This window comes from Metopolophium dirhodum, chromosome 2, assembly GCF_019925205.1.
Source record: "Metopolophium dirhodum isolate CAU chromosome 2, ASM1992520v1, whole genome shotgun sequence".
Taxonomy (NCBI): Eukaryota; Metazoa; Arthropoda; class Insecta; order Hemiptera; family Aphididae; genus Metopolophium; species Metopolophium dirhodum.
In genome coordinates this window covers 28,359,165-28,376,570 of record NC_083561.1, presented here as the reverse complement: position 1 = coordinate 28,376,570, position 17,406 = coordinate 28,359,165, and the positions used below count along the sequence as shown (strand labels likewise).

At 30.2% G+C, this 17,406-nt stretch overlaps 1 protein-coding gene across 1 annotated transcript in view; it reads right to left on the bottom strand.

Moving 5' to 3' along the window:
* LOC132939237 (thrombospondin type-1 domain-containing protein 4) overlaps positions 1-17,406 on the bottom strand; it is a 67,537-nt gene that overhangs the window by 11,942 nt on the left and 38,189 nt on the right. The gene's annotated exons all lie outside the window — the stretch shown is intronic.

Genomic DNA, 17,406 nt, shown 5'->3' with positions numbered 1-17,406 from the left:
CACGCACGTCGTGGCTCCAAGTATATATTATTATGTATACATAGCGATGCCCGGCACTCTCCGGCTTTAGGTATACCTACCAAAGTACCAACCTACCTGTCTGTCTGTCTACCTACCTAGGTATAATATTATATATTACCTATATATACCTACCTAATACGCGCGCGCATCACGATGGCGTCGCGGATGCGATTTAGACGTCAACGTTGAAAAATCAATTATCTCAAACGCGCGAGCGGGGTGTATGATGATGATAATAATAATAATAATAATATATTGTGATGTGCTGTGCAGAGATGAGATTCCAATCAACTACCGTTGCGGTCCCAACAGTTTAATATTATACGACGGCGGCGCTTAGACAACATAAATCACCGGGGGAGCCGCGTTCGCGTGTCCGTGTGCGATAAACATCGTTCGTACACACATCGTATTATTCATATTATTATTATATATTGTGTACAATAATATCATATCATTTTATTATTATTGTTTATTTTTTTTTTTATTATTCCATCATTTCTTTTCCCCTTGCACGGATTCCGGGCGATCGGTAATCCGCCGAGTATCGAAATACTTCTCACCGGGACTCCGACCGCGAGTCGATCCGGTATACATACTTATATATACGTCATCATGGGTACGATATCGCATTATTATTATTATTATTATTATTTTTATCCATCGCGGTATATGGTAGGTACTTGTACATAATATATTGGTACCGCGTGCCGGTTCCTGCACGTTGATAAAATATATTATATAATTAATATTTCCAGTTATCGTTGGCGCTTGACAATTTACTACTCAATTAAATATTAAAATAATAATATTGTTGTTGCAGGATTATTTCACAATGCCGTCGGACTGTGCAGGTAATACCATAATTGTACGTAAAATAATAATAATGTATAAAGGTAGGTAACATACATAATATATTTTTCGCGCGATTTGTTGCCTTTTCAGTATAACATTACATCGTTAAAAAAACATTGTTTTTGTGAAAAATATCAGTTAATACTTTGTTATATAATTTAGTATTAAATATTATATAAATATAAATATTATATGAGGCGTCTCTCGAAATTAATTAATTTCTACGTTTATAATCAATTAAAAAAATATATAATTTATATACATCACAAAAACAAATCAAAACTATCATCCTCTATCGTGGTATTTATGCACATGGTTTTAATTATCGAGTAAAATTTAAAACTCATAATTAATATGAAAACAATGGTATTTTTAATTTGAACAAATTATTTTTAAAAGAGTAAAAAAGTTTATAATAATAAATGTAGGTACATTTTTCGGAGAAAATATAAAACGTAGTAAAATAATTAATGAACCATCTGCATTAATTTCAGTATAGTTAAAATTATTGTTTATAAATGAAAAATTAAACATAATTTAAATTAATATATTTCAATACCTATACATGAAAGTATAAACGACCAATAGATTTTCTCAAATCCGACAGTTTAATCTGTTTAATGACCTCCATGTTTATGTAATCAAATAAAACTGCTTTGAGTACAAATTTTAAATTAAATCGACAATACCTTGTAATTACGTTTGGATTACTGTTTAATAAGAAGGTAAAAACAAGCGCACACAAAGTGTAATGTTTTTGCCTAGAGGCAGGCCTGACAATATTAAATTTGGTATATACGTATAGATAATAGACGTCCATAGAGAAATCTAATTTGAAAATAAATTATTCGAAAACCAATATTCAGTACGTTTGTACAATATATACAACCACCAGTAATATATTTCTATAACTAAACAAAAATTTAATCTTTAAAAAGTTGCAGTGTGTAAAAAAAATTTGCATTTGAACGTTAACCAGACACGAGCACAAATTAAATGCCAGATATGATATTCGATCATGTTCATAATTCGATCAGTAATATTTCAATCTATTTACAAACGAATTTAAGATTTTCGATTAATTCACAAGGTATACTCAACTATCAACACCATCAGCAATAATAATTTTCGTTTAAATATACGTCTTTACATCGTATTAATAGAGTGACAAGGAATGTAGTTCAATATCATGTTATTTTAAAAATGTCTCCGATATTCGAGATTGAATTACATTCTAAACGATATGCGCTATTATTAAAATTAAAGATATATAATTTTATTTATTATTATATTATCCGACGGTGATGATTTTCCATATATTTCAAATACTGTCCACAGAATATCATTATAACCATTTTATTATTGGTATGTTGAGACGGACCACGGACGCAAGTGCGCAGTGTACTTATGTTTTAAATTTTTAAAAACAAACTAGACGGTATATCGCGCAGTCACGCATTGCGTACGTTCGTGATTCGTCCGACTTCGACGACGCCTTTAAAACTTTAACGACACATTAGCGTAGTGTTGTGTGTTATTATTAGATCGACATAACACGCGGTTATTTCAGCTCTTGGTAAAGTACGCATGGGCGGCCTATTATATTATTATATGAAGTTGTATTATACTTTAATACGTGCTCAATCGTATTGTATACCTATTATAATTTATAACCGCACCGTAAGGGATCCATGCGGACGGCTAATAGGTGACGGCATCGTAAGACGCGGTGGTTGGGATGACAATCCTTAAAATGTTCGGATACTTAAAAACTTTGTCGGAAATGAGTCGGGTACGTAAGAAAAAAATGACAGTATCGAAAACAGCAATAAATCGTAACGGGCCCTCGCACATTTACGAACCGTCGTGTCTCCTCCTATATTATACTCGCCCGTATAATATCCCTTACAATCCTTTCCCATTCGGACCTACGCGTTATATTATCGTACTTGGCTGTAGGTAGGTAGGTAGGTTGGAGGACAATCCCTAAAATGTCCGGATATACTTAAAAACTTTGTCGGAAATGAGTCGGGTGCGTGAGGAAAAAAAATCACAGTATTAATAATAACATTAATAATAACGGCGATAAATATCGAAACGGGCACGCGCGCATTTACGAACGGTCGTGTTTCCTCCTATATACTCGCCCGTATAATATCCTTTGCAATCCTTTCCCATTCCAATTTGCCGAGTAGGTATAGGCAGGTACGGAAAATACCCGCGACAAAAGGCCGCCTCCATTAGGCACAACAGCCAGAATTTTCGACGAAAACGTCGACTAGCGACATATAATATATACAACTACATGCACCCAATACCCATATTATATACCCAAAATATTACAAACGGAAGGCATAATAGTTACACTCAAAAATAGTATAATAATATCTACATTATTAGTATTATATATAGTCACCGTAAAACATAATATATTATACTGTTTTTTTGGCCCAGGGTTCGCTGTCGAATTCGACGTCGAAATTGTAGTTATAGAACACGAGAATGCGGTGTGGGTTTTGACCGTGGTTACTATGCGGTTACGATATTATAAAGGCGCATTCACGGCTACGTCGTGTGTCGTGTCGTACGAGGGCTTGGTTATTATATGGTTACGACTGGTAACCAATATGGTTGAAAAGTTGAGCTGTGGTCAATTTTTGGTATACTCGGTTGAAACTTGGTTAGTACATGGTACCAAAAAAGTAATATATCCAATCACAATACGATCTTATCGACACGACACGACACTCGACGCAGCTGTGAATCCGGCTAAGACGTATCGTCGTTTTGTCTATGGTAACCGCGTTTGTGCATAACTATATGTTACGCGACTAATAATTTGATTGGATGCTGATCGCGAGTTATTGAACAATCATTTCGACGAAAAGTCCGAAAAGGTTCCGAGAAATTCATAATACACGATAAGTTCTATTAATTTTTTTTCGAACTGACAACTTCAATTATAATATTACTATATTAGTAATTTATATCCTGCAATTATAGTGGACAGGGAACTCACATAATAATAATATATGGTCACATCGACTCTAGTACTTTACACCTTCGTACATCACTTTATTCAGCACGTCACGATCACACATCAAATATTATTTTACTTCCTTATACTGGATGCTCCGAGACAATAATATTCTGCAGAGTTAATCGACCCAGCACTTAAGATCAATATCACATTATTCTATTAATACTCGTGAGTATACCTACTACGTATAATTATATAAAGTACCGTCCAGTTTTTTGCGATTTATCGTTAACTATTAGGTAGATACTATCAACGAGATTTTGTTTCGTTTGTTGTTTTTAAAAATTGCATAATTTATGCGCCAACATATAGTAAAACTAAAGCTAATCGGACAACAGTAGGTACTATATACTACTGTGTACCGACCGACGTCTCAATGGACCACCGCGTCAAGGTTACGCGATTTCTCTCTCTCGATCTCCCCCGCGCACAATCGTAATAATAATATAAATAATAAATCATTATTATCGACTTACGAAAATATATCCGCCCCCGAACCACGCGATCGCTGGGCACCTTACCAGGCACGGTCGGATCTGATATACCGTGGTGGAGGTGGTGGAGGGTTTGGAAGCGCCGAACGACTGCCAACGATCATAATTAATTCGGTGGCGGGCGCGCGGGTCAACGAGCCCGGTTTCACTTGCGAAGAATTTACCGGCTTTTTTCTCATTCATATATTATTATCATAATATACGAGAAGCATATTATTCCCGACGTGAAAATTAAAAAATAATTATAACGATATCGTTATATATCCGAATTTAAAATGAGAAAATTTCCCCAGACTCGCCTAAAAACATTAATTGGGTATTTATTTTTTATATTCTATTTTCTATACCTACATCGTATATTCATTTTTCCTCGGATTATATTGTATTTTGTGGTAAAATAATTTTCAATACCACTGTAAATGTTTTATGTGAATAACTTACATACAATAAAATATGTTGACTCGAAATGTCAACTTATACCAAACTGTGATAAAATAGTTTTAAACGAAATTGATATATTAAGAATTATAAGTTTTTACAAAAAATAAATAAATATTATCATAAGTCATAATGAAAGGAAATTGGAATTTATAATAAAATTAAGTAATTATATAGTTATAATTTATGTTTTAGTTCATAAGTAAAAGTACTGCAAAAAATTTAATACCTATGCGAAAGTATATAATATATAAGTATCTAGTAAATAGTATTAATATTTTTAAGTATTTCAGATCGACCATATAATATTTTATTTAATTACGACATCATAATTATTATCATAATTAAACTTAATAGCTAATACCTTTTTTTTGTACAACCTACATCATATGCATTAAATATGTCCTTTAATTTTATTATAGTTGTACTCAATAATAAACCAAGCAAAATGGTTGTGAATTTGTGATCGTTTTTTAGTACAACTTAAATGGCTTGAAGCAATTTAAAAAAAAATGTATATTATCGTGTTAATTTTATGAATATATAGGTAGATACCTACATATTAAATTAAAAATGTTAATAGGTAACAATTATTTCTCTTATGTCTTTCTGATACAAATTTTAAAAACATTATTTAGGTCGATACCTTAGACAAATATAAGTTATAACGCGTTACTAAAACTATTTAAGACTATGTTTGTTAAATTTGAATATTTTAAAAACTAAAATTATAACAATATACCAATAAGGCATATTATATACATTTTACATAGAATCAGACTTAAATTAGATAATTAAAATCAGTTGAAAATATTTTCAACGGCAGTCTGATTTGTACGCTTGCGCGTTTGCATGCAGGCGATAAAAAATCAAATTTACCTACTCTCAATATAATAAAAAACAAATGGCATGTCATAGATATCGATCTATTCTGTATAATATCATACCTATATTATTAATATCTAGGTAACACCTATATATATATATCGTTTAAAAGCGTGTACATATACTGCAGCGAAGAAAAAAAATATTATATTATATCAAAAATGTATAATATAAAGTGTTCAACTTACACTAAATTTGTTATTATAAATCCGTCGATCCAGTCGATGCGGTCAATGAATAATATTGTTTATGCCTGCAACTTGCATCGATGTATACGTTATTATTAATTCTCGAGATTATAACGCTGGAAAAAGTTCCAGCTAGTCATTTTTAACCGTGCCCCTAAGATAGAACTCGTGGAATTTTTTGGCAGATGTTTTATTTTAACGCTTACGTTTGTCATATTTTCTCAGCGGAAGTTAATTATAATGTTTGATCCCGTCAAATGCGTAAACGCGTATAACAACGAATGCGCCCGAAAAATATAAAAAATAAATGTTCGCGATCCTCGGGGATTAGGCCGAGTTTGCCAAGAATCAGTCTGACCGGCGTGCGTATATCGCATCTTATTTAGTAATCCCTACATAGGTCGTTCGCCGCAGCCTATACACATCACACACGATGTTATGTATATCAATGCGTGTGTGATGTATATCATAGAATATACAATGGTGGTTTTTTTATCTGAACTTTATATATTTTTTATTTCGGCTGCGATGTTTATTGTAGGTATATATACATTGTTCGTGCAATGTCAATCGAAAGACAATAAATACGTATAATATTTTCCCGGCGTGTAGCGTACCGATATATTATTATATATTTTATTATATGCAGTATATTGTTACCGCAACATTTATCGTATTATTTTCTAACAGTTTCTTATTCACATTTTACGTCTCAGTGGCGTCCGTCTAATAGATTTTTGGACTATAAAATACAACTCTATACTCTATTATATATTGTATTTTATTTTAGTTGATAATTTAAAACTTTTCCCGAAATGCCTAATATTTCTTTTTCTTTTTTTTTAATGCATTTCGAGCGGTCGCGACCATTAGAGTATACAATATTATGGGAAGTTTGTGCCGATAACGAATTATTATTATTATTATTATTGCGTTTCATCATCCGAAATGCACTCGACCACTACATTATAGCATAATATTATGTATGGTACGCTATATATACATACTACTGAACACTCGTTAACTGCAGGGTCCGCGTGTAATAAGCGAAGTTCATTATATATACGCCTTCTTATTTATTATGTTGACACTCCGTATTATGTATATATAATATAATATATTATCGTTATTAACATGGGAATTGGTTTCTCCGACACACGATTTTTCAACGGACATTCCTCGAACTTTGTCAAATCATATTTGTATATTTTATTCATTTAAATTTTTTTTTTTTTACACCGTTCGAACTGTGCAGTCGATCTGCAGGCCCCATTCCGACCCATGTGTGTTCGCACAAAGTGACACGCACTCGGCGTGGTCCGAGAGCGTTGAGCACTTTAGTAGTGGCTGTTGCACAACGTTTGCATGATGCGTATATTTATATATTATATTTTATTATAATTTATAATAATGTACTGACTGACATAACATATATAAAGAGACCGTTCAGAGGATACTTGAAAAACCGGGAACCGTCGCCGCCTCACAGTTTTAATCGGCGAAATATACGGCTAATATATAATATAATATAATATAGGCGGACGCCGCCACCGCGTTTCCCTCTTTTTGGGAAATCTACATCGTTGTCATCGAGTGTTCGGATTGTCTTCGTTTTTTCGAACCGCCGTCCGAAAATTGTAAGTTATTTGTTTTATAGGTATTGTATAAAATTGTATTAATTATCGATATTGTTTCATCGAAATCCATCGTCATTCGCTTTCAGACGCTTCAATTCTCCTCGGGGTTCATACCGATTATTATGTTATTTTTTATACGCCTTCCATTAGTTGTTCTATTCGGGGAAATCGAACTAAAAATCTCAAATTTAATATGTACAAAATATGTCGAATTCATTACTATATCTACTATATACCATTATGCAGAGTCATCGCGATATCATTGTATACAATGCAACGATAATTGTTATAAACTGATCGTATACATATGTGTTACAAACTTTCAATCACGATCATTACGTTGACCATTTTAAATTTTTTTTACAAATGTTACGTGAAATGTAGACATTTTTTTTTAGTGCATCGATTTTATAAATATCGCTAACTTACCTATGCATTTAAAAGAAACTTAATTCTCGTTAAACATTTTGAATTGATTCCAAAATTCAAATAATCGAAAATATCAACGATAAAGTCAACATGTATAGGTTAAGTGTATGTACATTGTATAGTGAAAGGGTGTGTCGTATTCAAAATCTTGAGAAATAAAATACTTATCTCAAATTTGAGAAAGTAAAACTTTATTATGTACCTATTATACCAATACAATATAATAAAAAAAAACGTAAAAAATATGAATCTCCTTTTAGACACATATATACAATGTTACTGCACCAAAAGACTATTATCGTATTTTCAAAATTATTGTTATTTGACTGAATAACATTTATTGGTCCAAAAAGTAATAATAATTGGATAATAACACTAAAAAATGGTGGTACAAAATGTTCAGGTTGTTTATATATTGTACAACGACCTCGTCATTGGACGGTACCGCCGAACCAAACGCTATTAATCCCGTTGTAAGTCGCTGACAGATTTATTGGTTTCGGCGGGAAGCTATATTTTATTTTCCTTCTTAAAAAATTTAAAAATTTGTCAAACCACTCAAACATAATACCTTAAGATCATTTTATGTTGTTTACATTTCACCAAATAGTACCCGGACGTGTGGGAGTATTACATATTTCAATGTCACAAAAAAAAAAGCTAAAACCTCGACACATATATTATTATATTATAAACTATGTATACTAAAACATGCATACAAATACGCCACCGAACTCGCGATTACACAAACACATCGAAATATATCCAATTTAAATGTTTTTATTTACCGGAAACGCTTAAAAATGACAAATAGCATAGAAAACGGCACATTAAAATACTTATTGTGTTTAAAATTATAATACCTAAGTACCTAACTACATGTGGAAAAACTAAAATGATGTCCAGCATCATAAAATAGCATGATGATGTATAACATTTATTTTATTTAATGTAATCAACCGTATAACAAGGTCCGTTATTCTTTAAACGTTTGTTCTTAGTAATTGCGCTTTACGGTGTGACGATTATATAGGTACAACAATCCAACAGGCAATGCTAAATTAAATAGGTACATATATACTGTCTATGTTTAAACAAGTAAATGACCTATTTTAATAGGAAAAAATAAATGTTTTTTTTTTTTAATATATTTTAGGTTCAATATAATTAACATAAAATCATCTTCTCGGAAAAAAAATGTTCCGGTAAAATTAACCACCGTAATAATTATATTTTAATATTAAAACAGTATGCAGTATTGTTATAAATTGAGACTTGAACAAAATTTAATTTAGGTGAAAAAATTTTAAAAAATGCTACTAAAATAGTTTTTATTGTGTATAAATATAATGACGAGTAAATAACAATTATTCATATAAATATAATGACGAGTAGATAACAATTATTCATCATACGCATAATAATCTGTATGATATTATAATTTATAGGTATATATAAAATAAGAATCTGACTGACCACCAGTGACTGATATAACAACTCACATCCCTAAACCACTGGATCTAAAAACTTACTCAAATTTATTTGCTTATGAAACATTATTATTATTACATTATTATTATTTACACTCAAGCCGAAATACACCAAGTCACCAAACATTTAATGTATTCCAACCCACCGCAGGCTACCCATCTCGGTCGGATTTGTCTACAAAGCGATAGGTACACCAACACCAATGACTTGCCCGTGAATTGAGGTACACAAATGCTACACGCTCAGACCCCAAAATCACACAGAGTGCAGTATTTTTTTCCGGAGAAAAGTCGCGAAATCAAAAATACACCTAGTCATTTATACTTGACTGGTTATATTAAATAGACATATTCAGGTATACAATTATATGATATAAAGTTATTATGACATGAAAATGAAAAAAAAAATGGAAACATTTATTACAATATTATATTATATTTTTCCGGACTTATGTGTGATATTCAATTGTTTTAGTGTTATATACGTTATTTAATAGTTTATTATATGATTGTAAAGACTTACTGCGATGGCCAACAGGAACACGGGAAATCCAATACCGATGAAGTCCATTTTTCGCCTCATATTGTAATCGTCGACAAACTCCTCGATCGTCGAGATCCTATACAATCGAGTTAATATCTAGGGGGTGTACCATATTTTTATGGGCACGAATAATAATAATAATACATTTTTCGTAACAAACTGGCCGTGCGCAAATCAACTAAACGTTAAAAAATAACGTGCTACTGTCATCATTATTTTATCGATCGGCACCTGTACGAGAGAGAGAGAGAGAGAGAGAGACATACGTCTCACATAAAACGTCATCGTTCATCTAAAAGCGGTTTAACTTAAATTCTCATCGGCATACGCGATAGGCTGTTTCAGCGGACGTAGAAAATATCAAATTACTACATTTATGTGGGCCGATATAGCGCTGCAACGATGCACGCCGTTCGCATTTTTTATCATAAAAAGGAAATTTACGAATTTGTAATGAAAATATTAAAGAATAACCGGCATTGATTATTATTATGATGTTGGTAAGAAGAATACGTCCGGACCGAGAGAATACTAATTATAATATAGTTATTAGAAAGATAAACATTAAATAGCGTCGTCGAAGTCGTATGGTTGTCTGCTCTATAATTTTATTGGACACCAGTGATGGACGTAGTATAATATTATAATTTATAAGGTATGAGCGCCGGGCGCTACTCCGTGTCACGGCTGTCCGGATGAAAAGGGCATAACCGTTGTGTGATTTACGATTCGTAAATAATAAATCATAACGTCACGGGCGCGGACTTTGTGCACTGTATATAGACGTTTGTGTATAAATGTTTATGGGGGAAAGGAATTCTTAGCTTATTATAATGCATGGTGCGATTTTTATTGATCTATTGAATTTATTCCGATTTTACTATATGTACAGCCAAATAGCATACATATCATCTGCTAAGTTCTCTGGTTGAACCTTGCAGCGTTACGACCGATGCCAATACAATATAATAATATGATTATGACACATTGCACAATATTCGAGTAATAATAAAAATAAACATATTATACCGTTAAAGTAATAATTTATAACTCAAATCGTCATAGCATATTCGAGTTTATAAAAATAAACTATATCCTCAAACATAATGATAATAATTTAGCAGTTTATTAGTTAAAATAAAATATCGAGAAACTAACCATAATATAGTTTTTAGAACTGGATAAAAATAAAAATATTTAATCTATAAAGATATACAAGCCATTTTAAACTAAAAGCCAACATAAAGTCATTAGTATAAGAAGGCATGCATCCAATTTTTTAGAAAAAAATGATAATTGCTTGTTTTGATGGAAAACGTGTACCTCGAGGTTTTATCTAATCAATCATAAAAACGTATGAAATAGTGGTTGACACAATTGAAATTCGAACGAAAATATTATTTTTAACTAATAATTAATATTTTCATTATGACTTTCCAGGAAACTATAATATTAATGTAATATGATATACCTACATATAATGACGATTTACGACAATATTTTCCAAATGTATTGTAATTGTATGATTTGAAATTAAATTATAGATATTATTGGTAGGTACTGATAAATAAATTTTATTTTTTTTATTGATCAAATCGCTTCAACAACAAATTTTAGCGTAGTGTTTGATTTTTTTTTCTCAATTATTATGCTATGGTATAAAAAAGTATTTTTAAAAATTAAATTATAGATAAGTCAAAATAATTTAAGAATAATGCAATCCTCTTAAAATATTGTACAATTTTTATTTTTTAGACAACGAAAATCATATTTTTGTTTTAATTTTTAAACCTCCATTTTTATTAAATTATAGAATATATAATCTATATTTAACGCAAATATCAATAATATAAACCATGAAAAATGTAAAATATTGTGAAACTTATATCAATGTTGTATCGAAAAAACAAAATGAGGTAGATATTTAAATAACATAAAAGTTATACTTGTAGAAAATCGAATTTTTAACCTTTTCTCTATTTTACGAGTAGTACCTTCATTCTATAATATTTTTAATTTATTAATTCAGCATGTAAACGAATAAACTATTAAAGAGTAATACATACTAAAAAAATATTTATAGGTACGCATAATTCAAATTTCAATTTATGACCAAAACATTTCGTTTAAGTAGGTATATTAAAATAGTTGTAAAAATACTTTGAGCTATTACTTACACAATTTACATGATTCATTTAATAAAAATATCGTTTCCTAAAACGTATGACTATTGAAGTATAGACAATAATTTTATCATCAATAATAATATGTCACTAGGTACAACTTGAGTAATATTATAAATTTGTAAATACATAAGACAAAGCTAGAAAATGTATAACTACCTTACCATAAAACATTTTTCTTATTGTTGGTGTAAACTGTACTATTAGGTGTACGTGTACCTAATCATATTATATTTTACGAACATAAGCTGGCCAATGGGCATTGATAGTATCAAATGAAAAGTAAAATAAAAAAAATACAAAACAAAAATGAATACATACCCGTTTACATGACTGTTAACTACACAATATACCAAGTTATAAAAATATGGATGTGTAATAAAAATGTTATGTATATTTCGTTTTCAGTACGGAATTTATACAGCCATCATAATAAATCCATATGAATTATGAACAGTAAATATATTATTTTTTTTTATTATTTAACTCTAAGCCGACCTAGCTATATTTACTTGCGATCATTTTTATGATGATAAGTTTATGGGAATCGAGACATGCCTGTATACGATAGTGCCTGTTTAAAATATTTAAGTTTCACTTACAATATAAATAATACATTGTGGCCAATTTGTTACGTAAAATAATAATATTATGAAAAGTAAAACTTTATACCACTTTGAATTCTCGTATATGATTAAATTCGTATGTTTGTTTGCATAAATTATTACCGACGGTAACACTCACGCGAGCATCGAACCGCGTACTGTTTACAGAATCCCATTGATAGACCGCTGCGTGCCCCTTAAATCTATCTACGTCGCGGTGCGCATGCGTGTTGCGTTCAGGTGAAAATTTTTTTTTTAAAAGCATCGGAAGCTAATTTTGTTAACAAACCAATACAAATATTCGTAAAGTAGGAAACCGAATAAATTAAAAATAACAATTCGTCGATTTGCTTTATGTAAATAGTAAATTCTTAAATTAACGTAAGCGTATAAAATTAGTTTTTTTCTGCGAGGCAGAATATAATATACCTATTAAATAATACTATATACAATGATAGTATGTATATTTCAATATTTTAAATCATTAATAAAATAATTATATTCTATATATATATATATATAGGTACGAATACGTTTTTTACAAAACGATCGTAGGATATTATGTTATAAATTATTATCAAATTACCAACACGAATTTAGGCAAAATAGATCAACATTAACAAATGTATGTATATTTAAATACGCAATCTTGGATTCATTTGAAAATCAAACTCAAACTGATGTCATTTATACCGATATGGAAAAAGCCTTTGATAGGATTAATCATAAATTATTAATTAATGAACTTAAAATTTAGGGATTTTCCGAACCGCTTCTTTTTTGGTTTTATTCCTTCATTTCTGGTCGTAACCAAGTTGTAAAATATTTATCAGATTTTTAACTTTTATGTTATTAATGTTTTGTTTGCAGAACACCCCATTATGATTACAATATCACAACTTACAATCCGTTGTTTTAATATACAGTCGCTAACACAACGATTTATGGAAATTAAATAAAAAATGTTATTTAAATTATTAAATAATATGATTAAATGTCCGGAATTACTGCAAAATATAAATTTTAAAATAGATCCAATAAACCGATCTTATCTTACACAGAACATTTAACTACAGATTATATGCGAAATCCTCCATCCAATATTTTAATGTCCGGAGGTAACAATGAATAATTTTAATTTTTTTGGTAAATATTTAAATATTTTGATGGCAAATGTTTTAAGAAATACATAACAAATTGGGTACTAAAATCTTAATTAATATCTCGTTTTTATTTCACTTTGTTTTTTATTTTATAAATATAGATATTTTAATGCATGATATTGATACGTATTTGTTCTTTTATTTTTAAAATTATTTGAATTATTATTTTTGTTATATATAAATTACTGATAATGTAAGTATATAATATATTATATACACATATATGAAAAAAACTGTAATTGTAATTTATTTTCGTTATAAAGAATATATTATTATTATTAAAATGTAAAAAGTGAAATAAAATAAAAGTTTTCATTTGAATAAGACTTAAGATTATGAAAATAAGAACAAAATATATTAGCTCAATAATATTTAAACCATCATTACTAGTTATTACTACTACATTTACACCCATGACCCATAGTATAATTACTTAAAGTTATCTTATAATGTACATAATATTATAACACATTATGTATGTACTTTCTAAAATGGAACAATTAGATTTTGTCTAAATTTGGTTACATTGGCCATTTAGTGTTCAAAATTAATGTAACTTAAAATGCATTTCTAATTAATAAAACTAATAGCTAACCATAAATAACTCAAGTTTTAGTTAATCGTTTTTTTTACGTTATGTTTTTAGTAAAAAATTAATACTAGTTCGAAATGAATTTTAAACAAACTACTCAGGTATATAATTAAAACTTTATAGAACACTATATAATCACTACTGCTATGATGGCTTAAGTAATTTATAAGCCATTGTAAAATAGACAAGCTGAGAAAGTCATCTTCAATTTAAGTCATACAAAATAATATGTATTAATATTATATATAAATACGCATTAATACATAATACATGCATAAACACGAAATAATTTTGATCACAGCATTCACAACTGCCTACGCATTGACGCTTCAATGAAAACGGTTTTTTTCAGCTCCATCATCATTAAGTTAATAAGTATTACACTATATAATATGTAGGACGTGATTATTATTAGGGCTCCACAATAATAATTATTTATAATGGAAAATATCTGCGTTGTGTAATGAAATTTAAATTTGTTTGAACCAAATCGTGTATGTAGTAAACACACGCGGTTCAAGTGATTTAACTGAACTAGGGAATGCATTGGTTTTACGGTTAAGTTTTTTGGGATAGAATGAATGATCAACAACGTTTTTATGGAACACCTTAAGAACTCAAGTCTGAAAGTCTGGGTATATTTTGGTTATATTTAATAATTTCTCCGCGTATAGGATGTTGAAGAAATATAAGTAAACATACGGTTTTTGAGAAAAATCATCAGACGCGAATTTTAACGAGCTTCTCTCAAGTTGTTTTGTTTATTATTACATCCGTGGGTTCATGTTCGAATTTCTAGCTAAATATTAAATTGTTTTCAGCAATTCAATTACTCTCTAAAAACAGTAAGTAAAAAACATAAAAATAGTGTATATAACTCTGCAAACATAAAATATAAATATTGATAACGATAAAAAAACATTAAATTATATTTCCTCTGTATTTAATCTTAAACACAATAGATATTGTTCCAGATTTAATATCTTATAGGGTACATAACAAAACCGGTAGGTACCTCTATATACGCTAGGGAAATAAAGGTATAGAATAAGTTAGGTATTGTTTATCAAAACTGAAAGCAAAACGTCTTGTTTGAGATATTTTTCAAGATTATTTAGATAAAATGAATGTAACGTTTTATTAAATAATTAACGAGATCGAACAGAGCACCGCGATAACATTGAATTTGGAATACTACTTGCACAACCGATATAATAATATTATTATAAGAGTGTTAGTCCACATTTTTAAAACGATAATCAAGGCTGCGGTTTCGCGATCGAAAAATTATAATATATTTTCCACGCACGAAGATGTCAACACTATATACTCAACAGGTACGCGGTAATTACATGTGAGCGCCGAATAAATAATAACCACTATACTTACACTATAATATTATTATTATTATTATCGTAGCTATTTATTATAATAATAATAATAATAATAATATATTTAGGTTGTGACGTCACGCGCACTGGACCATTGGCAATGAATGGCCCGGGGTAGATGCGATGAGGATAACGAGTATCATGACGAGGCCTGTCAATTACACGGTCGAGTATTATATTGTATTTTAATCCACATTGTAAATGTTAATAATAATTATTATTACGGCCACCGAACGACGATATCGATTATTATCTAGTGGTTATACCTCATGCCGGCTGCGCCATTATAAGGACTCTGACCGCACCGGTAAAGGTTATTAAATTATTTTTTGTATAAGTGTTTACCGCGCAGATCGTTAGACGGCCGCGTGCAGATTTCGCGCCGGACAGTTTTCCGAAAACTGTGTGTACTCACGACTTTTGAGTATTTCGAGTTGACGAACAGCAGGTATGCGGTGCGTTAAATTATATAGTAAATATTGTTAATGTCGAATAAAAATAGCATACAGTTGTCCACGGGACCAAACGTCCTATGTGTGAAAAAAGTTTAGTTTTCAGGATACACTGAAAACGTTTTAAATAAATAAATCACATGTAGGAGTTATTTCATTAGCGATTTATAACGATTTATTGTATAGGTACCACATAGGAGAATTTATTTATTCTTTTTCATTAATTCTACGATGCATATAGCACATTGCAGCATCAGTGAATAGCTAATTGTCTTCTGAGAATCCAGGGATATCAAAAATTCAAAACATCAAAACCATAAATTTTACACATATAGAAGGTTCGTTCCCGTGAACGACGATACATCCATGTATAAAGTATAAACTCGATTGAATTTATTCTCGTACCGTCAATACAGTGGCGCGGCTTATATCGTACGCATTTTTAACCGATGACCGTGAAGTAAAAAAAATGATCAGCTCCGTAATAAATCGTATACAAAACAGATTGGATAAATAATATTATATATACCGCAGCTATTTGGTGGGTTAATAAATACACTAGGTCTGGTTTTGGATAATGAAAATAGAACGGCGTCTTGGCCCACGCAAAAATTGGTTTACTATATTATTATATTCATTTTTGCCGCCCAAAAGCCATGACGTCAGAAGATGAAAAAAATCATTTGAAAATAGACCACGCCAATAAAATATTCATCTACTTTATTGCACTTTTATGGTATATAATATTACTATTGAAGTCTACAAGTGCATATATTATTATTATAGTAAATAGTCGAATGGTGATAATAATTAACAATGCTATATAGGTACTAGGTAGGTGTATAAAGAACGCGCGTTGTATGCTGTTAAATTCCAAATGGTCTCTATTATACGATGTAGAGGAAGGTACATGCGCGTATTTTTAAACAATGTTATTTCATGGATTGAGTAGCATACAATATTAAAACACATAAAAATTTAAAATAATGACTTTTATCC